Raw genomic sequence first — 24049 nt, forward strand, 5'->3', positions numbered from 1 at the left:
GAAAACAAAACCACCACCACCAAGAAAAACCTTTGAAAATATTTACATAAATTAACTTCTATAATAGAAATTGAATTTAGCAACAGAAAATGTGCAAGACTCTATGAGAAAATGAAGCAGTGCAAACCACCTACAGTGTCTGAAAACCATATATGATGATGTGATATATAAGGATTTCTAATACATATTATAACATAGGAATATAAATATACGTTATCTAAAAATACAAAAAAAGGAACACATAAAGTGCACATAAAAAAAAGGAATTAAATAATCAGAAAATTAGGCCACAGTTACAAAAAACAATCAACAATTTAGTGATTTTTTATATATGGCTTTCCCTAAAATCATGCAACTTTTCAAGGCCACCTGAACACTTGCCATCTAAAAGGTCAAGTTCCTGTAAAGCATTACAATAATTTGAACATTCTAGCAAAATGACAACAAATTCCCTTTCCGAAATATACAGATCAGAATGGGAAAGGAAGGCACTTGGGTCCTTAAAATACAATCACAGTTATATGCCTGCAAGAAAAATAAGACATAGGCACTAACCTCCCACCACAATTTAAACCAAAGAGCCAGGGCCAGGGAAGTTGTTAGAAGGCAATGATAACCTAAACCAGGCAGATTACAGACTACAGGTAGCAATTACAAAAAAATTGATATAGTGGACATATTATTGGCTTTGTTGTCAATGAATGCTCATAATTTAAGTTTCTGACCTGCCCTCTGAACAACAGATTTGTATATACACATTTTGATCTCAAATCAAAATGTGTATACACACATTTTGTAATGTGTATACATAGTAATGTATACATTGTATACATTGTAATGTATACATAGTTTGTAATCCCACTTTTGAGTATAATGAGAAAAAAGACATAAGCATATCAAAATAGAGAGTGCGTCAACATGCAACCCCAAAGTAATTAAAACTGGGTGGAGAATTCTTGGTTTTAGAAGCTCTCAAATATAAGGAAATCAGATGTGAAAGATTTGGATTTTCTATTGCTAAGACCAAATTCCTAGTTCTCATCATTTTAAAAAACCTAGTAACTGTGAGGCAAGTCTGATAGGTGATACATACTAAGATCACTAAAACAAGATGCCTGAATATACGAACAGCCCAATTTAGTTCAATATGTGTGTTTTTAAGCCAAGAAAAACTCATCTGAGTGATCCTGCTTGCATTCTGCTTGACTGCCATCCAAGATGCAACATCAGTAGCACACTTAAGTGAATTCAGACTTGCTGATAAACTGTTGCTCGCACTGGGATATGGCTGTTTGTTGCCACATTTTGATGGGAAAAAGTCTATCCTAAATATGAAGCTTTATGTTAAGGCTGAGACAAGCTGAGAGCACACTGGTAGCCTATGGAAAAGAATGACATGTGAGAAATAAGGCAATGGTTCTTCTTTATGTCACGATTTATTGTTAGGAAAATGAACCTCCAGAGATTTTGCCACCTAAGCTGGCTTAGAGAAGACCAATGAGGGCTGGAGCCACCATGAGAAAAGTGGAGGGTGTGCATGAGCAGGAGGGAAGGAGATGGAGAGAAAATGAGGAAGGTGAGTACTTGGAGTAGTGATGCTAATTTAAGCCATATTTAACATCATTCCTAGTGAGAAGAAAATTAAGTTTTGGAAGACATGGGGGGAAAAGCTACCAAATGTTTTGCATTACTTTTGTTCAACCTTCCTGTCTATCAGCCCCATTTCTGCAAAAAGCTAAGTCCTTTGATTCATAAGACTGACAAGGGGGCAGTTTCAGACACATGTAAACCTTTGGTCAACACGTGAGCTGGAAAACCTCATCATCCAGACTCAAGTGTTATGTAATAATTTCGGAGACTGTAGAAAAAGATTCCTAAGACGATTTAAAAAATTTGTCTCGCGTGCAATGTAGATGGCTGCAAAAGTTGCCTATGGTAAAAGCTCCCTGAAAGCAAAATGAAGAACAAACATTTTAATCCCCCTAAACATTTAAGTTGGCTTCTTCACATACAGCTGCTATTGTCCTGCAGCTGCTGCTGAAAATACAGCTTAAGTTAATACTATGTATATGTGTCAAGCATGAACACCAGCAGGATCCTGAAAATAATTAATTGTTCAAATGCTTGTATCCAAAGGAAAAGAAGGCCCAAGAAGAAGGTAAGAACATAAACACACACACACAAAGAAAAACTCTGTGTTTGAGGAAATTACAGAACTGCACAAAAAATAAACCAAATTTTTCCCAATCAGAGCCTTTCTTCGTCTCTCTTATTGCCCTTTTTAACCAGGTTGCTAAACTTACAACAGTTCATCTAGGGAAAAAAAGGAGCTCTCTATGTTGAAAAAAAACCCGAAACTTCGTCTTTTGTTACTTGCTTAATTTTATTTCTTTCTTTGAACACCACTGCCAATCTAGAAAGTAATTTGTATTTTTCATATCAACAATATTGGTTTTACAAACAAAAGTTAAAATCCATAAGGTTTCATGTGATCCACTTGAAGCAATTCTTAGCTTTGTTATCCCACTGATAACATGTAATCATCATTGTAAAACAGTTTTAATCTAAAAGCACTTAACAAAAACATAAGTCATTCTATATATAAATGTAAAAGCCAAACTTCACATTTGAAAATAAAAATTTCTTTCTGCAACTCTGATTAGAGTCATCATCTCCTGAAATGGTCCTGGCCTGCCAGAAACTGAGGTTGACACATAAGGAAGCATACAACCCTTGGATGAAACTCAAAGAAAGTCTTTAACTTTCTATAAATGCCTGAGATATAAAAATGTGAATGCAATCAGGGCACAGTCTGACCTCAAATAACCTTGGCAATTAAACAAGTCGCTGACCTCAACTCACAAACACCTCTGATCTCATAGAAGAATTCAAGCAGAATGTGCATGAATATTCTCACAATCTTGCATTTCAATGGGTTCTTTTTAACCTTGAAATCAGTAGTTTCAGCGTAAGTAATACAAATAATCATACTGTCATGTGACTGCATAGGTAAGCAAATTATGCTTATCTGTGCAAATCAGGTTGTTGATTTGCATCAGTTACATACACCACAAGCAGGAAACAAAGGTAGTATTTTATTAACTCCACATCAGTCAGCAAACACGACTTGCGACAACTTTTAGGAGCCGTATTGTCCATGGATTTTAATTCTTCGCCCCCCTGCTAGTCGCTTCCATCGGTCTCACACATCCTAAATTAAGAATTGTTTTGTTGCTCTCGAGTTAGAATTTATTTTTAAAAAGAGACCAGAGAACAAGCAATCAAAGCAGTCTGCTTGGCTGAAGTTGCTGCCGCACAGCTGATATGCCTGAAGTTTAGTGTCACTTTTCTCGAGGAGATCTGTGAAGTAGAGTTGAGCACAAAAGTAAAGCCTGTTCTGGCGCGTCGCTTTCACGCCAAGGGAGGTGTGAGGGAAGGTGAAGCGGAGGAGAAATCACCTCCCTCCCTCTCCCGCTCCCTCTCCGGCGCAGCGCGGGCCTAGGGGGGAGCGCCCACGGCCGGCGCCTCGCCGCGGGGCAGCGGGGGGCGGCGGAGGGACCCCTCTGGCCGAGCGCTACCAGCGAGCGGCTGCCCCCCCCCAGAACCGAGAGGGGAGGCCGCTCCCTTTGAACTTGGTTGATGAGCTCCTGTAGCCCAGCGGAGCGGTCACACACCGGAGCGCGTGGGGGAGCGAGGAAAGGGCCGGGGCTAACAAAGCCAGACCGCCTCCCTGCCTCCATTCCACCGCGGCTGCCGGCCGCCCCCCAAGGATTTCCCGCGGCCACCAAACGGGACCGAGCCCGGGGCGAGGCGCCCGCGTAAGGGAAGGGGCCCGGCTTCTGCGGGGCAGACGGGCCGCAGAGGGCTGGTGGAGTGCGCCGGGGAGGCGGAGGACGGAGCGGGATGCCCGCGGTCCTCCTGCCGCCGCCGGGCTGTGCGCGGGCGCCGCAGCCGTAACCGTGCCTGCGGCAGGCGGCGGCCATCGCTGGCTCGCCGCCCCCGTGCGCCCCTCCGAGGACGGAGGGGTGGGGGCAGAGGAGGCGGAGGAAGCGGCGGCGGCGGCGCCAGGAACAGGGAGGCGGCGGCACGGCGAGGGAGGGAGCCGGTGCCGAAGCCGGGCCGGGCCCCGCGAAAGCAACAGCAGAACCAGCTCCTCCTTCTCCTCCTCCTCGGTGAGTGCCGCTCCCGCCACCCCCGGAGGTTGCTCCCCGCCGAGCCCGGGTGCCGGCGCAGGCCGGGCCGCACCGCTGAGGTGCCCGGGAAGAGGCCCTCGCCGGGAGCGGGACACCGCGGCCTCCGCTGGGTGAGCGTCCCCGGGGCAACGGGCGCACCGCGGCCCGGCTCCCCCCTCCCTCCACCGCTGGCCGCGGAGGGCTGGTGCGGCGGAGGGAGAGCCGGTGGACGGGGCCGGTGCGGTTCGCCACTTGCCCGCCGCCCTCTTCCCGAGCCGCGGCCCCGGCCTCCGCTCCCTTTGTTCGCTGGGCTCCCCGAGCCCGCGGCGGTGCCAGGCCCTGCGGAGGCACCGGGGCCGCGGCGCGGCCTGCGAGGCGGGCGGGCGGGAAGCAGCGCCGGGCCCGGGCCGGCGAGGCGCTGCCCTGCCCCCGCCGTGACAGGAGGGGATCCAGGCCAGCCTCTCGCCCCCGCCAGTGGCGGCAGCGGGGCCCTCCCGTGCTGCTTCTCTGGGCCGCTGCCCGAATGCACCCCGCGCCGTGCCGTTATGAGGGGCGGCGAGATTGGGCTGATTTCCCTTTACCCCGCCATGAAATCCGCCTTCAGGCTTGGGTGTCCCCGTCTCCGGGGGGGCGGGTGTCCGGAGGTGGCGATTTGGGCAGCCAGTGCCGGCGTTTGTGCGGTGGAGGAGCCCCGGGTTGTTGCGAGGTGAGGGTGCGCCAAGGGCTCCCGGAGGGGCGAGCGGGAGAGGCTCCTTTCTGTGACAGGCAGCACTTAGGAACTTGACTTTAGAAAAGCATTACCAAATCTGCAAACTTTACTCGCTTACATTGTTCTTCGAGCTGCTTTTTACACTCTCTTTCCCTAATGATGCCACTTCTCTTAGAAAACAACTAGCCCATGCTAGCCCGTTTGCTCATGAGAAAAGCCTTTGCGAAACAACGGGGTTTTGAGGAATGCAGAGGGTGATACTTCTGTGATGTGAGGGTACTTTGGCTGTGTCTTTCTGTCCTCTTTTTATTTTTGTCTTGCTATGCTTTCAAAATCATCTTAGTTTGGAACACAATTTTTTTCTTGTGGAGTAGGTTACTGCGTTAAAGAAGTTGGTTGCAGAATATGCTTTAGTCAGGGAAACTGACTTCCCCTTAAAAAAATTCTGATGCCCTTTCACTGTGAGGTCCCAACCTGTCTTTCCTACAGGCTGGGAATGTTTATGCCTAGTTCATCCTCTTAATGCACCTGTAGTTAAAAAAGGCCTCCTGCAGGCCTCCTGTCTTGGAGAACTGCTGTCTGCACAAGTACTCCAGGAATAATGCGTCTGCATTTCTGCTCCGGGTGGAAAAAATAGGACTGGTTCTGTTTCTAGTTTTTGTTTGTGCAAATAGATACATCTTTGGATTGTAGAAAATATGGGAGCTTTGGTGCAATTATGAAATAAATTACTTAGCTTGGCTGGAAGACTCTAAACGACTAGAGAATGTGTAGGTATTGAGTCTTGTGCAATAAGACAGTAGTCATAACTCACAGTTTTATGTGTAACTTAAAGACAATTTCAGCTTTTTCAAAATTCTTAGTGTTTTCATGTGTTAAACAGTACTTGAATGGAGTCTTCACTTCCTATTCGATATTTCTTTGGTTTGTGGCATTGGCATCCATGTGTTTGGAACTGAGCTTTTACCTGAAACAGGTTCATCTGTTGTATGCTTTATCAGGGATGTATTCCCTATATCCCAAGTTTTGAGATTTAAGTAGATTTTTTTAAAGTTAAAATTTATTGAAATTAAGCCTTAAATACTTCTAAGTGATAGCAGCGTATCGTCATACAGACATACCCACATTAGCTAACTCCCTGGATAGCTGCAAGGCTATGGAGTAGTTAGGGAGAAGCTCTGTGTTGTTTTCAGGGATTTCACGAGCATCACTTTATTGCACTGCATGTATTGCAGAATCAAAGTGTTTGCGTGGATTCAGGAGACATGATGGATAATCCTAAGCTTCATAAAAACTTGACACACTGAAATCTAAAAACCAGTTGTGTATTAATTTATACAATGCTAATAATTTCTTTGATCCTAGATTTTGAAGTTGGTCAGTAACCTTGGGTTGCTCTTGGAGAGGGATGGTTTGAAGAAGTGGTAACTGGTCCTTACTGTTCTGTGAGTAGATTATGACTTCTGACTCTCCTTGGCATAGTGAATTGGTGGAGTGAGAGAGTGAACTCTTAACAAAAAGTTGTTCTTACAAAGCAAGTTAATTATTTCTGCTCTTTCTTACGATTTTTTAAATAGTCTTACAGTAATTTGAACATAAACGGTTGCAGGATTTCATTTGGCAGGGCTGCCTAGAGTCCACTACATATTTGCTATGCTATTATTGGCAAAACTGTGGCCATAGTCTGGGGTAATCCCTTACTCAAGTGCTTTTTTTCTCTTGCTTTACTGCCCTCCTGGGCCCACACAGCACTAGTTTGGTAGTGTTTGGGTAGTGCAATGCAATAACGTGAAGTAGATAGGAAGGAGACTGTTCTCAGCTGGTGTGTGCCTCAGTGTTTTGTTGATAGGGCTTTAATGTATGTTAGCAACAAATTAGAGAGGGTAGCTCAAGCAGTTCTGATACTCCAAGGAAGAAAATGAGATACAAATAGTATAAAAGGGAATGTGATGCAGATGCTAAAATGGCTTGAGGATAAATTGGATAAGATGAAAAACAAAACAGAGATATCTTTTCCATGTAACTGTATATTTTGTACGGTAAAGTATTAAACGGAGAGCAAATACAGAACTTTGAGTTTACTCTTTTTTATGTTTTTTATTTTTCATAAGAGAAATAATTGTATCTGTAATGTTCCCTGTTCTTACAGGGACTTGTCCTTTTTATTCAAAATTTGCATTCTGTTTTGCTGCACACTTAATTTTCTGGAAATAAATATCAGTCTTCAGAAGACAAAGGTCCCAAGTTCTTATCACCTCTGTCCTGGTGCCTCCCAATACATTTGTAGTGTTAAAGAAGGAAGTATTCTTTAAGAAAAATGTTCTTGAAAATTGTTCTTGATGATTTCAGATGTCAAGTTACAAACAACAGTATGTTTTTGTAGAAAAGAAGATGATTGTGCTTGTAATGGGATATTTATTGTCCAGGATTAAAAAGCAGCTTCATACCACTCAAATATATTTTTGATACAGCAGAATATAAAGATTCATGGTACACAGTACCTTCCTTCTTTTATTATTGTTTTTGCTTTTTCCTCTTGAAATTACTGATTTCTGAATTAAAACCTTGTACTATGCAAGTTGAATAAATTTCTTTGCTAAAAATAGTTACACTACTTTTGAAAGAAACGTTTAGAAACTCATAGTTTTGGGGGTTTTTGTTGCAGAAGGTGTTTTTTTTTTTTTTTTTTTTTTTTTTTTTTTTTTTCCCCCCACTGTAACTGAATGATCTTAAGCTACTGAAACAAAAACCTGTCACCTACTTCAGCCCCTCCTGGTGAATAAAACCAAACTGAAAACAAACTGGCCTATAATTATTGCCCTGGATGAAAATGGAAAGCTGACTGTATGTGAGGCAATGACTGACTGATACATTAAGATATTGAAAAACGATACACAAACTTTGCTGGAGTCTTCACAGACCAGGGAATGTGAAGGAAACTCTGGCTTAGTCTATTTATTGTGAGAATTAAAATTTTCGGATCAAATCTCTTCAAGTCCTTAAGTTCACTTAAATAAAAGTTGCTCTTGATATTTCCTTTTGCCAGTTTTCATGGTCTTCTTTTGTCATGTACAGGCATGCAAACAATAAGCATCTGGAACTCCAGACAATTTCAGAAGGCTTTGAGGTGTATGGCTTTGCAACTCTAACTGCTCTTCATTAGTTTGTAACATGGATTTAAGAACTTATCTTGACATATTTTTAAAAGATTAATTAAACTATTATTTCTCATGAAATTTTTCTGGAAAATTTTAAGATAAAATCCTTTGGAAACTGTCGGTCCTTTTCTGTCTCCTTAACCATTCACATAGCACTTTGGCCTCTGAGGAACTCAGTTGGCCTCGTTTATGACAGGGGTGTAAGCCACATGTTACCTGAAAAATTCTTTCTTGGTTGCTGCATCACCAAGAAAACCATGCAAGTTAGATACAAGTGTTTGTTTAGCATGGATGTGAATGCATTGGCTGACTTGTTATGCCTCTGACTTTAAACTCCATTGAAGGAATACGAAAAAATCTTTCTTGCAGGTAAAGCCAAGCATAGAATGCTGTATATAGACATTTCTGTCTAGGTGCTGCTCCCCTAACATTGCTTCCTTTTGTGTACATTTAGGGCACAAAGCCTCTTGTGCTCTGTCTTCTGGGAAGCATTCCTTTTGTAATCTGCCAAGTGCAATAGGTTGGCAGATTTAAAAAAAATCTTAGGTTTGTAAAATGAGTAGGTTTTTGTTATAAACACGAAATAATCTTGCTGTTAACTGCTGTAAAATAGTTTTGGATAAGAGCCATTTTCTCTGGAAGTGAAGGTATAAATAGTAGATGTTAGTAATTTTTTTCAGAGTTTAAGTGGTCTGAAGTTAAAAATTTAAGCCATGAAAATTAAACTGTGCATATTGTTAAGTAAATCACACAGATATATGGATGGTGTTTTCTTTGCTTTGTGTGCTGTATAATCAGCAGCTGTATTTGTGTCATTTAACTTGGGTGTATATGATACTGACCCATAAGAGGAGTTGTGCAAAGTTTTGATGGTCTTGAGTTCATGTGGTGAATGCAGCTAGCAGATAAAGCGATTCATTTTAGCATTTGAGATTACCAAAGTTATTGAATGTGCATTTTTCCTCAAGGATATTCTGTATTGCTTAAAAGAGTACATAGAGTGCTACTTTTGAAAAGATTGTTGGAAATGGGATTCCAGTCAGACTTGGTTTTACAGTGTGATCTCTTGTTTTTTCTTGAGTAGTTTTATTCTTAATTAATCTTGACGTTTTCTGGTAAATGTGCTAAAACAGTAGCTTGTAGGAGTCTTGAGTAGGTGATTGTTTTTCCTTCTCCAAAGCAGTCTGCGTTCCTCAAATAGGCTGAGAACATAGTAGGCTACTCCAAATGTTTCTGAAGCATGTTTGGTCCCAAGATGTCTGCAATACGGTGGTCAACCTTGCCTTCCTTTTTTTGTTCCTTCTGATTTAGAACTTTCTGTCTCTCCTGGCTTTGCCTCAGTAAGTGCCGCAGGACTGGGCAGTTACAGGATGTCATTTTGACTGGTTTTGGCATCAGTAATGGGTTTTAATACCCTCGGAATCCCTTTTGGGTTGGTAATCAGGTATCAGATTAGGAGTTTTAATAAAATAGAGAAACAGAGACATGTGTCAGCATGGCAAAGGGTTTTGATTACAGAAGGTGTGCCTTCTAGGATGAGTTATGTGGAAGTTGTATTCCAAAAACAGGGTAGGCAGCTTTTCAGATGGGTGTTCTTTCAGGAGCTGGTGGGAGCTGGGTGAGTAAAGAATTCTCGCCAGATTCACTGACAGAAGCTGTTTGTGCAGGGATACTGGTTTGGGTGAAACCTGTGCTGGGGGAGTTTTCCAAGCTGGAATTTTGGTCAGCCTGAGGAGACTGACTCTAGAAGAGTTGGTTTGTGCATTCATAGGTACGAGTCACTAAGTTATGTGTAAGAGCTTGAGGCTCGGTCTGTGTAAGGTAGGTGCCTGGTGGCTTTTTTTATTCCTTCCCCTCCCTGTTCTCTCTTCAGCAGAAAACAGGCAAAACCAGTGCTGATCAATGCATGCTAAAACTTTGACTTTCTTCCTCTTTTTGGCTTTTGAAAGGAAAAGAGCTGTTGGTTAATAGTATGCTGAGAAGTAATAAAATACTAGCCATAGGCCTTTGGTATTATTTTACACAAAAAAATCCAGTTACTTGGAAAAATACTTGCTGTAAATGTAAACATTCTGTGGCCCCTTACTGCAGGGATAAAGGAGAGTCTGTATTCACCAACAGCACTGGTCTGAGCTGTTCTTTAATCCGGTGATGATCAGAAGAAGACAGTGAATGGAAGTTGTTATATCACTACTGACTCATGTGTCCTGTGTATTACCAAAATAAATGCTTTTGGAATCTGCAGTGTTTTAAATATTGTTTGACAGGGAGAAAAAAAGGAACTAAAGTTCTATGTATCAGCATTGAAAAGAATATATCCCCTCTATTGTTTGGTTTTTGGTTTTTTTGCTTGTTTTGGGGGTTTTTTTGGGCTAATACTTGGGGTTTTTTCTTCATTTTATTTATAGTGTGTCTTTAACTGTAATGTCAGAACGGGAGAAAAGAAAGTCAGTGTGCATGTACATGACTCTTTTATTCATGGTTGAACTTTGAAGCTTAGCTAGCTTTTGCAGCCAGGCTTCAATACTCCTGGCTCTGCAGAAATTTGACCTTGCTCTGGAGATAGCTATCTTAAGGGCTTTGAGTTTGTGTAAATCTGATAGAGCACATTACTTCATACAGACAGTGAAAATTTTATCTTTGATGCTGTGTATGATAATTTATACACTGATGTGAAGTTGCTTGGTGTAAGGCACAATTTTTTCATGTCCAAGCTGAATACAATGTACAGTGAGGAGTCCCATTGAGTTTAATGTCTGCTCACAGTAAATTGATCGTTGTTGGGTTAGGTCAGAATATTAGCCAAATCAGATAGTTTAAGGCTAAATAGAAAATGATTTTCTGCTATTGGCAACATTATTTTCAAAAAGCCACGACAACCCCAACCCAACCATCTTCCAGTGTGCATCAGGGCAAACCAGTGTCTGTGTAGAAACTGCAGTTAATATATTCTTCATCAGATTCATTTGTTGGGGTAGTGTGCCGTTTCTGTCTGCTGGTGATTAGAGTGTAGGTATAGGAGAAAAAAAGAATTTCCTGATCTTAATCATGAATAATTAAGTCTCTCTCATTTTGACCCAAAATGAGAAAATTTGCATGTAGGGTAAGCTTTGTCAGAACTAGTGTAGTCCTGTAAAAAGGTTTTACTCTGACAAGTCAGGACTTTATGAAAAAGATGGCTAAGCAGCTTTGCCTGGGCAGTCAAAATTCTATTCCTGTTCTGGTCAGTGTGCAAGTTGTGCAGTGTTATGGTATGTGCCTTCTTAAAGGCACTCTTGGACTTAAATGGGTGGATTTAAAAATTTATTTAATGTCATTAACTTATTTAATGAGAGATAATGCTCTCTCTACAGGTGTGTTTGCCCTGTGTATTTGACAGTACTTTGAGCGCAGCCGTGTCTCCTGTTTCCCATGTGTGAATAGACTCTAAACCATAAAGAAGATAATTCATTTACTCTGTTCTTATTGGGCCTCCTGCCAGGGAAATATTTTAAATTAGCTGGTTCGCATTCTCACTTTCTGAAATGCAGAGCTTGGATTACTCTGCAGTGGGTCCTAAGACCTTGGAGGGGCAGCCAAGCCAAACGAATAGGGGATCAGCGGGCATATAGTGCCTAGTTCTGACTGATCTAGGTTTTGCTACTGGAGTATGTTCATTGCTTCTTTGGAGGTACTCAAAATGATTGCCCCTTGGGCACCACCTGCCTCAAGATCTCCCCAGTCTTTAAACAAGGAGAAGGAAGTTCTGTTCCTGCCCCTTCACCCGCTGCCTTCTGCTTTGTTGTGTTGTGCTGGCTTGTCTGTAAAATAAACCTTACTTTCTGTTTCACTGATTGGTTCTCTTTTCCTGTCCATGAAAGACTTCTGTAGCTGATAGTATTTGGCAATCTCAGTTGAATTGTATCTCATTAAATAATATGGATGTTCCAGAATAGAATTAGGTGCAACCATGTAAAAGTGGGTTCCTTATGCTTGAAATATTAAATGCTCTTTTGCCTTTAAAATGGATTCCCAGGTGGGGTGTGAGTGAAGTAGATTGTTGTCACTGTTACCTGTTTAGGACCATAGATAATAGGTAGGTATTGGGCCTATCATCCATATGATGCACAAAATGTATCTGCCATGAAATATGAAATTAGATACAGAAGTATGTAGCTAAAAATTCCCTTGTCATTTGCATGTACAGGTTTCACAGCCTGAGAGCAGTACAGGCTGCATTTCCCAGTGATGTAAAAATATAAGATATAACAGCTTGTTAGGTAGAGCTCTCATTCAGAACTTAAGATCGCCACAAAAATTTTTCACTTCTGTCCTTTCTGTATGAGGACTATTCTGAACACCAGCCTTTTGTCTGCTCTGTAGAGTGAAAAGATTTATATTGCTTCTTCTAAAGCTGTTCTGAAGAAGATTAACAGAGCTGAAAAGGAATGGTCTAGATAAAGATAGTGTGCTTTTTCTCATCGCAGTGGAGTAAGCAACTGATTTGAAGAGGGAAAAATGGCATCTGACTTTCTTTCCAAATTCAACCTGCATCTGAAACTGTTGCTGCAGCGTAAGATATCTTAAGAGTAAGTAAGAATCTCCTTTCATGGTGTCTAGAACCACTGTCCAGGTAATTAGACTTTGTAGTTTGATTTCCATTTGTGCCAGCTCATTATGTGATCCAGAGGGATACTATGATCATGCTTCCACTTCTCAGGATGCCCATAAAAAGAAGTGGTTGCCACTGAATTTTATGTGGCATGATTCTGTGTGACAATAGACAGTTTTAGACATGTAGGTAAAGGTGTTAACCATGAGGTAGCCGCTGATACAGTTCTTTTAACACTAAGTACTTCTGCTTTTATGCAAAAAATTGAAGGCTACTGAGGAGCTTTTAGTTAAAAGAAAAAAAAAATTTCTGAAATTCTGATACTTCCTAGATTAAGCTGCTCCCTGTATGTGAAGAGTTCTCAAGAACAACAAAGGTCTGCATGTCTGTGAAAGTTTTAAGGAACCTGATTATTGTAGTATGCCCTAAGTACTTGAAGCTCTTGTAGATTTTTAGAGGTATTGCTTATGGTTTGGTACTGAAAAAAAAAAATCCCAACTTGGACAAAAGCCAAGTTTCTTATCTCTATTTTAGGTAAGAGTAGTTGCAGTTCTGACCTTTGCAGTTTGTCAAAATGTACTTTGCTTTCGATTGTATTTTTGGAAAGCAGGCCATCAACCTCAGCCAGACCTGTTGTGTTCCAAGCAGAATGGGGTAGGTGTTGTGAGAATGCTTTGTGCCATGCTAGGGACACCAGTTTAGCCAACTCAGAGCTTGTGTCATGCAAAACTTAAACTCTGGGTCTGTTTGCCTATTTGTTAGTCTGAATTTTGCTTTTGCGGGTAGTACTTCAATCACTTTAATGGTTTAGAACTCACCTTGAAAGGTGTTCGGGTTGGGTTTTTTTGGTTTTGTGTTTGGTTTTTTTTGTTGTTGTTTGGGGTTTTTGGTGGGGGATTTTTTGTGGTTTTGTTTGTTTGTTTGCTTGTTTTTTGGGGTTTTTTTGTGGGGAGAAGGGGATTTGTTTGTTTGTGTTTTTTTTTTGTTTTTTTTTTTTTTTTTTTTGTTACTGTCCTTCATACTTAGGTGGTTTGCTTTTATTTTTTCTGCATCTTTGAAACATCTTTAGCTACATACCGCTCATGGATCCTCTACTCTTCATCCTGCTATGTCTTGGTACTGTAACATGGGCTATTCATTTTCTTACTGCTTTGATAAAACAACTGGGCTGAAATGACTTTGTAAAATATTTGCTGAATTGTGAAGTTTTAAACGAAGTCAGGATGTTGAATTTTGGCTAGTGGACAGTGATAGAAGGTTTGGTATGTCTGAAAAGAATGATGAAACCCAAGCTCGGGTGCTGGACTTACTCCTCATTGTCAGCAAACCCCTGAAAGGGACCACCAGCTTTAAGTGATCTCTTGCAGCACACAACAATTTGCTGTTGCAGTCAACTCCTGGCGCTGCACTCGCTGCCATCTTAGAGAGGTGGGGGAGATTTCAGATTTAGGGAGGTGGGTGTTTTCTCAAAGCCCCAGCAGCTCTCACCCCTTTCTCCCATAATTCCACATTATGTGAATTCAAAATTTAGGTTTCAGAATTCAATTACCTTAGTTTTGCCTGATGGTGCATATTATTCAGCTTATGAATCCGTCTATAAAGAGCAGAATTAATTTCTCTATGTTCTGACTCATGAAGTGTTGAATAGAGCATTGGATGCCTGTGCACTAACATTTAAATGCTGGACATAGAGATAGCATAAATGTCTTTGATAAAGCCAATAATTCTGTCTGGAATTTTGAGTTTAATTGGTGTACTGTAAGTAAATGGTTTTTAAAACTATACATTTTAAAGGATGTTGGGGAGCAGCATTAATGTAAACATTTTTGTCCCACGTGTGAAAGAAAAAAAGAGAATTGGTCAGGAAAGTCTTCTGACTTTTCTCAACTTCTGAGTTCTTGGACTTTGAACCTTAATGAAATTATCTACTATGTTTCCTATATAAATGGTTGAGATAAAGGATAAAAAATGAATTTTCTCACTATGCTGTTCAAGAGGGAAACTACAAAGGATTTTACTTACTGAGAGAAGTTTACTGTGATTATTTTAGTGATAATGTTTTAAATTTTCGAGAAAGTAAAATGTCAGTGTCCACTCTGTCAGTGGAACTGAGAGATAATTTTTTAAAGGTTTAATATTTTGTGCTACTGGCTTCTTAATGTAGTTATATAAAAAGTATCTCCTAAGCCTTTCCCTTTTTAACAGTTGATCAAAATTGAAAAACAGATCACAGTAACAAACCACTTTCACTTCTAGTGAACGTGGGTGGTATCTTTAAGGTCAGAGGTAAACATTTTTATGTTACAATGAAACAGTTTTTGTGAACAGTATCTCTCTGAGAAAAGGAGTTGTTTCAGGTCTCTTTTCTCCTTGATTTTCAGAATACTTTTGAGTTCCAGAGAAAGCTTTTCCTGTGTTTAGAAATGCCCTTGGATTTTTGTATATGTAAGAGTGTATGAATGTTTGCCATGGCTGCTCTCTCAGCTGGGACATTGCCTATCTGCTTATTTGATAAAACTTGGTTGGGCAGCCCTCGAGGGGCTGCAGGACATGCACAGAAGCCTTGCATGGTGGAGTTTTCTTTCTATGGGAAGTAATGCTAAAACAAACAATAGTCTCTGAATGTGAGTTTAACTCTTGAACTTTTTTTTCCTTGAACTTTTGAGAAGTGGCTAGGGAACTTGGTTTCTTGAATAGAAGCCTCTTTCTTTATGTAAGACGCTCTATTGCAGTATTTTATGTATTTTTTGTTTTTGCAGGGATTAGAATGACCTTGATTGACTAAATGTAATTATTGTTTAAATGTAACCAGTGCCTTTTCATGCCAGATCTTTTCTATTTCACTGAATATCTAGTTCTCTTTTCAATGAATTTTACTTAAAGGATGCATACACTTTCAAATTATGTGTATGTTATGTATGCATTGTAGTAGGACAGTTGGTTATGGCTTTGAAAAAAATGTTGCTGTCTTTAGTTAAAAAGAATGAATTAAATCTATTATAATTTCACAAAATTACTTTTCTTTCACAATGCACAGATGAATAATGTCAGTTGTTGGTGTTTGTATTCTGTTGGAGTTTTCCACTGTTAGAACTTAAAGATGTGAACTGATTTAATGTGCATAAAAAAGTAAAGCCATAGAGTTAGGAACCTGCAGGTTATTAAATCTGAGTTGTATGGCGACCAAATGCCTTGATGTAAGGCAAGGAGTATGTAGTATTGGCAGTAAACATTTTTATATGGTCGGGAGGGGAATGGTGGGACCTTTGTGGCATCTGTGTAGCAAATACATTGTATTTATCTCTGATAATTTAGTGAAGAAAGTCCCAAAACAGAGGTCAGTCCTTTTTTCTCTGTGAATCTGGGATTGTCCTTATTAGCTGCTTCTTCCTCCTCAACATGCTTGGAGATTTCTCTGCATGTGTGAACTCTGTACAGGTGTTGTGGAAGATCTTTCCACATTTATTTCTCTTTAATCAAGACACTGTGCTCTTTCCCCTCAAACCACAAATGGCTTCATTTAATCCTTCCATTTATGTCGAGGGTTAACTGTCTCATAAAGAATTGCTGCATCTTAGCTTGAATTGAGAGGATAGAGTATTATCTTCTAAGGAAAGACGGCTTTTATTCTTATTGAAAGTGTCCTGGTGGAAGCAGGCGGGGGTGATAGCTGTAAAAACATTGGAGATTCTACCTGGTCATACAAGTTCAAAGGGTCATTCAGCCTCAGTGAAAAACCATACTGAGGAGGTTAATTTGGAGTCAGCCTCGGTTGTGAATAGTAGAACGGTACAAGATGGTGTAAGGCTGCAGTGTATTGCTGTTTGTTCGGGCCTTCTAGGAGAGCTGAAAAATAGGAAAATTAATCTTCCTGTAATTACATATTCTCCAGTTGCAGGACATGACTGTGCTGCATCTGATAGAAAAACAGAATCCTCTTTTTCTGTGTAGTGAATTTTCAAGTCAGTCTCTATCTTGAAAACTTATTTGAGGTGCTTTTGTTTCAGCTCGTGTATTTGGTAGACAAATTGCTGTTGAATATATTTATCTTTTAGAGTTTAACAATGTTTCTTTTGTTCCTACTGGAATATATTAAATGACTAAATTTGAATTATTGCTTGAAGAATTTAATTACTAAGTTTTTGGTGAATTTAATTACTAAGTTTTTGGTGTATTTGTAAAAAGGGGTTTTTTGTGGTTTTTTTTTTTTTTTTTTTTTTTTTTTTTTAATCTGGATATTTTGAAAGGAATCTTGTTACCTGGAGCTAATTTGTGCAGACCTTTTTTTTGGTGTTTTTTTTTGTTTGTTTGTTTGTTTGGGTTTTTTTTAACATCTTTGATGCCAGGTGGATGTTATTTGTAGGAATAAAGGGCAATTTCATATATTACTGGTTGTCAGATAAGCATAAATGACATAAATGTAAGTGGGAAAGTGAGAAGTTTACCACTTGCTGGTGAAGATACTTCTTTTACAAACATGGGCTATGAAGCCACCTGTTGGCTAGATAGTGTGGCAAGTGAGGTGTTCAAAATAAAAGTTAGGTTTGTTTTGAGTTTGTTGTGTTTTGCGGTTGGTTTATTTGGGGTTTGTTTTTTTGCTTGTGAATGTGACTTCATAGCTCTCCTGATATGTTGTTTTCTCATTTTTGCTCCTGAAGAAGAGAGTATCCCATATTGCACCTTAAAGAAAGCAAAATTGTCAGTCATGCTTGTTTGGTGCTATAGTAATTTAAAACTACTTCCTCTGTCTTCATTTTCACATCAGGTGACTGGGACAGGCAGAGGCAAACAAGATGACTATAACAAATTAACGACTCGTAATTTAGGGAGAATTAGCAATATTTAAAAATATGTAGTATAGTGACCTATGTAATGATGCTGTGCGAACCTGTATAATTTTCAGCAGAAATGTGAATCACAGAATATTCTGAGTTGGAAGGGACTGGAGATGGGGTGAGGCTGCAGGACAATCCCCTCCCTTGCCCGGCTGGCGATGCTGTGCTCGATGCCCCCTGGGACAGGCTTGGCCCTCCTGGCTGCCAGGGCACTGCTGACTCATGTTCAACTTGCCATCTACCAGGACCCCCAGGTCCCTTTTTGTGGCACTGCTTTCCTGCATCTCATTCCCCAGTCTGTAAATCCAGGGTTGCCTCATCCCAGGTGCAGAATCGAGCACTTGCCCTTCTTGAACTTGTATGGTTGATGATTGCCCAGCCCTCTAACTTGTCAAGGTCTCTCTGCAGGACCTCTCTGCTCCTCCCAGTTTTGTGTCATCTGCAAACTTGCTCAGTATCTTTTCCAGTTCTGTGTCCAAATCATTTATAAAGATGTTGAAAGAAGCAGAGGGCCAAGGATGGAGCCCTGCAGAGCCCCACTAGTGAGAGGTCGCCAGTCTGATGTCACACCATTCACTGTAACCCTTTGTGCCCAACCCGTGAGCCAATTGCTCATCCATCACATGCTGTGTTAGTCCAGCTGTGTGCTGGACCTTTTGTCCAGAAGAATCCTGTGACAGACAGTACCAAAAAGTACTAAAATCCAAAAAGATAACATCAGTTTGCTTCCTTTGATCACCTAGGTGGGTTACCTTGTCATAAAGGGAAGTCAGGTTTGACAAGCAGGACTTTGCTCTCATTACACAGTGTTCTGGCTGTGACCAATAACTGTGTTGTCCTCCAGGTGTTTTTCAATTCCTCCTAGAATAATCACCTCTGTAATGGTACCATATGGAACGAGGCTTTTCTTTGTATTACTTTTCCTGTACTTTCCTCTTTCTGGTCACAATGTCTTCTCTCTTTTTTTTTTTTTTTTTTTCCCCTCTAGTGATTTTTCCCCCTGGAAGCAGGAAACAAACATGTAATGTAGTGTTACGTGTTAACTGAGTGAAGAATTTCTGTAGTGCCCATTTGGAATGTGCCACTTGTACTGTGGGGTTCATTGGTGACAGAGGTTTGGCCTGAGAAGCTGAATGTCTGTTCTGACAGCACAATAGGAAAAGGTCATTCATGGCACCTGTTTTGTGTCTCCTCATCAAAGTATTTGTTTGCAGCAGGCCCCTTTTAGCTGTCTTGGGTTGTGTTTTGGAAGCTGTACGCAATAACAGTGTTTCTGTGCTTGCTGGTGGAGCACCAGCCTGAACTTTGAAAGCTAAACCAAAATCACTATAAGTCAATGTGAAGTGGTAGTATTTAGCTGTTGCATGTCTGCTGAGTGTTTTCTTTCCTTTTTTGGGAAGGGCTGAAAATGTGTTTCTCACTGTTGTATTATTTTGTCGCTAGCATTAAGAGTAGCCAGATGATTGCTGACCACAAAAAGTCACTTTGAGAGTATGGTCTGCTTTATTATTTCTGTCTTTCTGGCATATACTTCGAATGGATGGATAGCATTTCTGAAATTACATTTGGAAATGCATCATTTAGGATTCAGAAATCAAACTGCTTTCAGATTAGGGTTTTAGTACCTGCATCCATACAATTATATATGTTATGTTCTTTTCAAAACACATTCCAGCATTTAGATATTTATGCATCCTTTTCAATGAAAAGAAGCACAGAAATGCAATTTTTTTTTGTTTTACTGTGTTTTTCCTTTTCTTCCTTTCATTTTTACTGTATTAATTTCAAACATTTATGTTCTCACATATGTAAGCACAGAATCTGTTCTTTGCCATCCTAGAGCAAAAATGTTTCAAAATTTACTCCTTTTACAGAATGTTACTTTGGTCCATATTGTTAAATGAAATTCTGGTTTGTAGAGCATTATAGTTTTACAACTTCTCAGACTCCTAACTTAACTGTGTTATGGTTTAAGAAGATTGCATAAATATCTTGAATAAGCATAAATCCTCCTATTTATCATGCTGAGGCTACCCCATAACTTACAATGGAGGGGAAACATTTTGGTGTATTTATCTTCTGTCAGGATGGAGTGGGAGATGGACCCTTAGTTGGAAGGGAATTCTCATGCATTATCTCCCAGGAGGTCTAACCTTTGCTTATGAAACTAAACTTAATTTTTGCTGACAGACAGTCTGCTGCAAGGCTGGCTGCTGCATTCTTGTAAAACGGTAAGAAATGAAGAAAGAGCCTGACTGAGCATTATTCTCACTCTTCGTCTGCTTCTGCACAGCTGTGTGAAAACTGAAAGCAAAGGTTTATTTGCAGTCAATGGATGGGATTTCCTGCAGTGAAGCACATCAACACGTCAGGTTTCTTTAGTGACTTCTCCCGTTTGATTCATCAAAAATGTTCCACTTTTCTCTTTTTCAGTGCCTTGACATACATAGAGCTGCTGGGTTATTTTTGTTTGCTCCTTTTTACGTTGCTGTTAATCAGGGTCTTAGAGGCAAATTGTGGTTTCATTTTCCTGATATTTTTTTCCACATGCTTGAAATAATTTGTTAGCAGTATGTTTTATTATCATATATTTTCTTAAAAGAAAGTGATGAAAGGTGGTACTTGTGTCTGTCTTTTAGGAAATGTATGAAACGTACAGTCTGCTTGGGTCCCTGTTTGGGTGTTGGTTGTCAGTTTGTGAGAGATCTAGCAGGAATGGCTGAAGTGGTTACTGACTGTCATCCACCCAGCTTCCCTGGAGTTTCCTGCTCCAACAGCAGCTCTGGTATCATGATGTTGTGTGTATTGAGACTTCAGTTGAACACCCCCACGGTAGTGTGCCCATGGTAGCCTGGGAGCAGACCTTGGCTGAGGGCTGCTAATATTAGTAACTGGGTTTGGCTATTGTAGTGATGAAGTTATTGTAGTTACAAGACTGTATATACACAGATGAACTGTAACAGAGATACCATCTAACACCCTCTAAGTTACTCCCCAGAGGAAAACCACCAATCAGATAGAAATACTTCATTCTGCAACCAAATATGGGAAAGAACAGGAGTTACTGCAAGCACTCATGGATTAAATAGTGTTCAAAGAAAGAAAATGAAAAAAAAAATCGAGGAAATCTAACTGTTGAAGGGCATTCTTTTTCAACAGTAGGCCAGGGAAAAATAGTCAAGGTATTTGGACTTCTCCAGTGGCTGTGTTCCTGGTTTTGCATGCTTTTAATTCCCATAATCAGAAGTGACAAAGAAAAATTCCATTGTGTCAAGTTTTCATTATTAATTTACCCCACTTTTCTATGTATTACCAAAGGTGTGCCATGGTTATTCTCTGCTAAAGGTTGGTAGTGATTAGGGTTACTCTATACTGTGTTAAAACAGTAGTGCCCATGGGCTGTTTTCTGTTTAAGCTTTATAAAAGGTGGAAAAAAAATAGGAGAGATGATGCAACTAAATGACATGACTTACTGTTGGTTGGTTGGTTTGAAAATGTAACCTGTATAAAATCTTCAGTTACATTGCCCTGTAGAGAGGTTGACCGTACTTTCCTCAGCTGCTCAAATCTTAGAGGGTAGAAATGTAAAATTGTGGTGAATAACTCAGTGTTCAGGTCTTTGATTAATTAGCTTAAAAATAGGAGCCTTTAAGTACTCTTGAATTGTTATAAGTGTAATGTACTCTCAAATGAGCTTCTCATCTGTTTTTTCCTTGTTCCAATTTTATGTGAAGTTGTACGCCTTGAGCCTTGTGCTCACTAGAAAAGCAGGTATGCAGGTCAGAAGTGCTTTTATAAAATTTGTGATCGTCTTAGGAGAGTGTTCATCCATTAACAAGTGAGCTTCTATTAAAACTATTCACCTTTTTTTGTTTTCAAGGTATAAGAGTATGCAATGGAATTTAGATTACTTCATTTAAAGACTCTTCTTACTGAGAAGGAGTATAATGTAGGAATTTACTTGAAGATCAGCAACGGGAAGAACATCACCATCTTCAGTGTCCTTATATCATGTATCCTGAAAAAGCCAGAAGTTGCCATGTAGTGTGTATGTTCTTTTGGAAACTGAAGGTGTTTAAAGTAGATGCTGAATCTCTCTTTGCTTAATGAATATTATATGTGTAGTTTTTGTACTCATACAGCCTGAAACTCCTAAGTACATAGCAGGAAATACCTCGAGTGTTTTGTATACTGGTTGAAAAACTTCCAGTGATACAGACATACTTCAGTATTGAAGTAAAGTTGATGGGAATGGGTATGGAGACTAACTTCTTAATAATTCATATTAATAGATTTAGTAACTTTTCAGAAAATGTAGACACTTAAGAATTTCCAAAATACAGCGCTTGAAATCTGCATTACCTTAAGATGCTGTTTTTGACATGAAACAAACCAAAGAATGCATGAATATATTTCAGTGAGAATTTGGAGAAAGCAGGAGAACGACACCTTATACTTCTGCAGATTAGAATAGGCTTCATTATCTGACTATAATGAGAATCTGGTGCTTGTCATACCCAGGAATGCAAAAAACTTTTCACTTTTGAGGTATTTTTAGTTATTTTCCTAATAGAAATAATTATGTTAAAGTATGATAAATTGAAATTGTTAATTATATAAGTCTTATGATGATCCAGTATAGGAATAAAGATTATATATTTCTAAATGAAAGGCAAACTCTTCAGGAATGATGCAGGATGATGTGGGTAAAAAAAATCAAGTTTGGTGCTCAACTGTTTCACTTTATGGAAATAAATAAGCAGATTAACATTTATTTTAGAAAAGTTTTCTGAAGTAGCATTGACTAATAATTTGAAGTCATTTTTGTGATGATATTTTAATTAAACTTTTTAGGGACAATTCTTTGTTCAAGCATGAGTTGTATTTTGCTGTATGTTTCCAGTGTGATGTTTTCTATCCTAACTCCTTAAAGTTAATCCTGGTTTCTATTGTAGTGCATTTTGGCAGCATTCTTTATATCATTTGTCTCGGGAAATTAGCATGCCTAACACAAAAGTGTGAAAAAGATCAGAAATTAATAAAGACAGTATGATCAAACTTTTTTGTTGGTGTACTTTTGCAAACACTGCTTCAAGATAGCTATGTGATTCCAATCTACTGAAACCATTTTGTACCAACAAACTAAAACTACTCTGAAATGTTGGAATATTCAAACCGGATTTGCAGAAACTGAGGTATATTTAAAACTTCCACAGTTTTTCGTACATCAGTGCTGGCCACCATAATAATTAATGTACCATTGCATGGCCTGCTTTTCAGGTTTTTAAGAAGCAGCCCGTAACTTTTAGCCTTAATTATCTTCACTAATAATTTCACATTTATATGTGATTGATAAATGTTGCTCTTCTTCCAAGTGAGGTGTGCAAATCAAGTTCTCATTATTTTTATGTGCAAAAGGGGACATGGCGTTTGCTGGGTAGTAATCTGGTCCAGAAGGTCTGGCCTGTATTTTGTTAACCTGCATAATACTAAAGATTCTGAGATGCAGAATTTGTGATGAAAGTTTGTAAGTTTGAATTTCATTCACCCACATTATTCTGTGCGTTAAGATCTCATTCTCTTTCTGGATTTGGTTAATCTCTCGTTTTCAGTCTGTGTGTTCCAGGTGTTTCTGCACAGATAGCCACCAGACTTTGGGAATGCATTGGTAGAGTTCAGGTCTGTTTATAGTTGCAAATATCTGCCAGAAGAATTTCTGGAGTTGTCTCTTGTTAGGCTGTCTAATTCACTGTACAGCAGATGGCACTGAAGGAGCACACTGGTGGGAGACTTCAGTCACACCGTAATTTGTGCAAAATACTAGCGAAGCTGTTGCTGTGCTGAGGGTTTTGAAGAAGTTGCATAATTCATCTTAATGTGTTCCAGGAAGGGGTGTATGCCTGGGCTTTTCTGCTCCAGCTGTATTAGATGCAGACAGCAAAGAATTCTATACTTGCAAGCATATGAGTGTATCATATATTGACAGCTGTTTATACAGCGTTTTTAAAGACATTGATATGCAATGCAGAATTAGCTGGTACTCTTTGAGTATGTGCGAAGAAAGAGGAGCATCGGGATCAATTAGGGTATTTGACTTCAGTGTGTATTTGTTTTCTCCTGTCTCGGATAAAATGTGTGTAGGAGGTATCCTAGAGTGTCTCTCATATGGATGACTCGTTTAGAGATTTGCCCTCATGGTGTGTTTTCACTTTACTTTGGAGATCTTCGACCTGGACTGTTACTAGATTTTTATCTTCTTCTCGTGCATGAATGAACTGGGCTTCTGGAGAGATGCACGTTGTTTATGTGGTTTACAGTTGATTATCAAACCTTTCTTTTATCTTGACATGAATTTTTATAAGGGTACAACTAATAAGCCATGCATTTTAGAGAATCCAGAATATAGTGAGTTCGAAGGGACCCATCCAGGTAATTGAGTCCAGCTCCTGCCTCTGTGCGGGACACCCCAAGAATCGCACCATGTGTTTAAAAGGATTGTCCAGACGTGTCTTGAACTCTGTCAGGCTTTGTGCTCTGACCACTTCCCTGGAAGGCCTGTTCTGGTACCCAACCACCCTTAGCAT

The 24049-nt window shown here is 39.8% G+C and overlaps 1 protein-coding gene across 1 annotated transcript in view; it reads left to right on the forward strand.

The window, feature by feature from the left end:
* The first annotated feature begins 3900 nt into the window (after window positions 1–3900).
* The window catches only part of SOCS6 (suppressor of cytokine signaling 6), a 28724-nt gene continuing 8575 nt past the window's right edge, over window positions 3901–24049 (forward strand). Inside the window, exon 1 of the mRNA XM_066184343.1 lies at window positions 3901–4172. The gene's annotated coding sequence lies outside the window, so the exon portion shown is untranslated. The remainder of the gene's footprint in view (window positions 4173–24049) is intronic.

The sequence above is a fragment of the Chamaea fasciata genome, unplaced genomic scaffold (assembly GCF_029207755.1).
Source record: "Chamaea fasciata isolate MVZ Bird 193981 ecotype frontalis unplaced genomic scaffold, bChaFas1.0.hap1 SCAF_1, whole genome shotgun sequence".
Taxonomy (NCBI): Eukaryota; Metazoa; Chordata; class Aves; order Passeriformes; family Sylviidae; genus Chamaea; species Chamaea fasciata.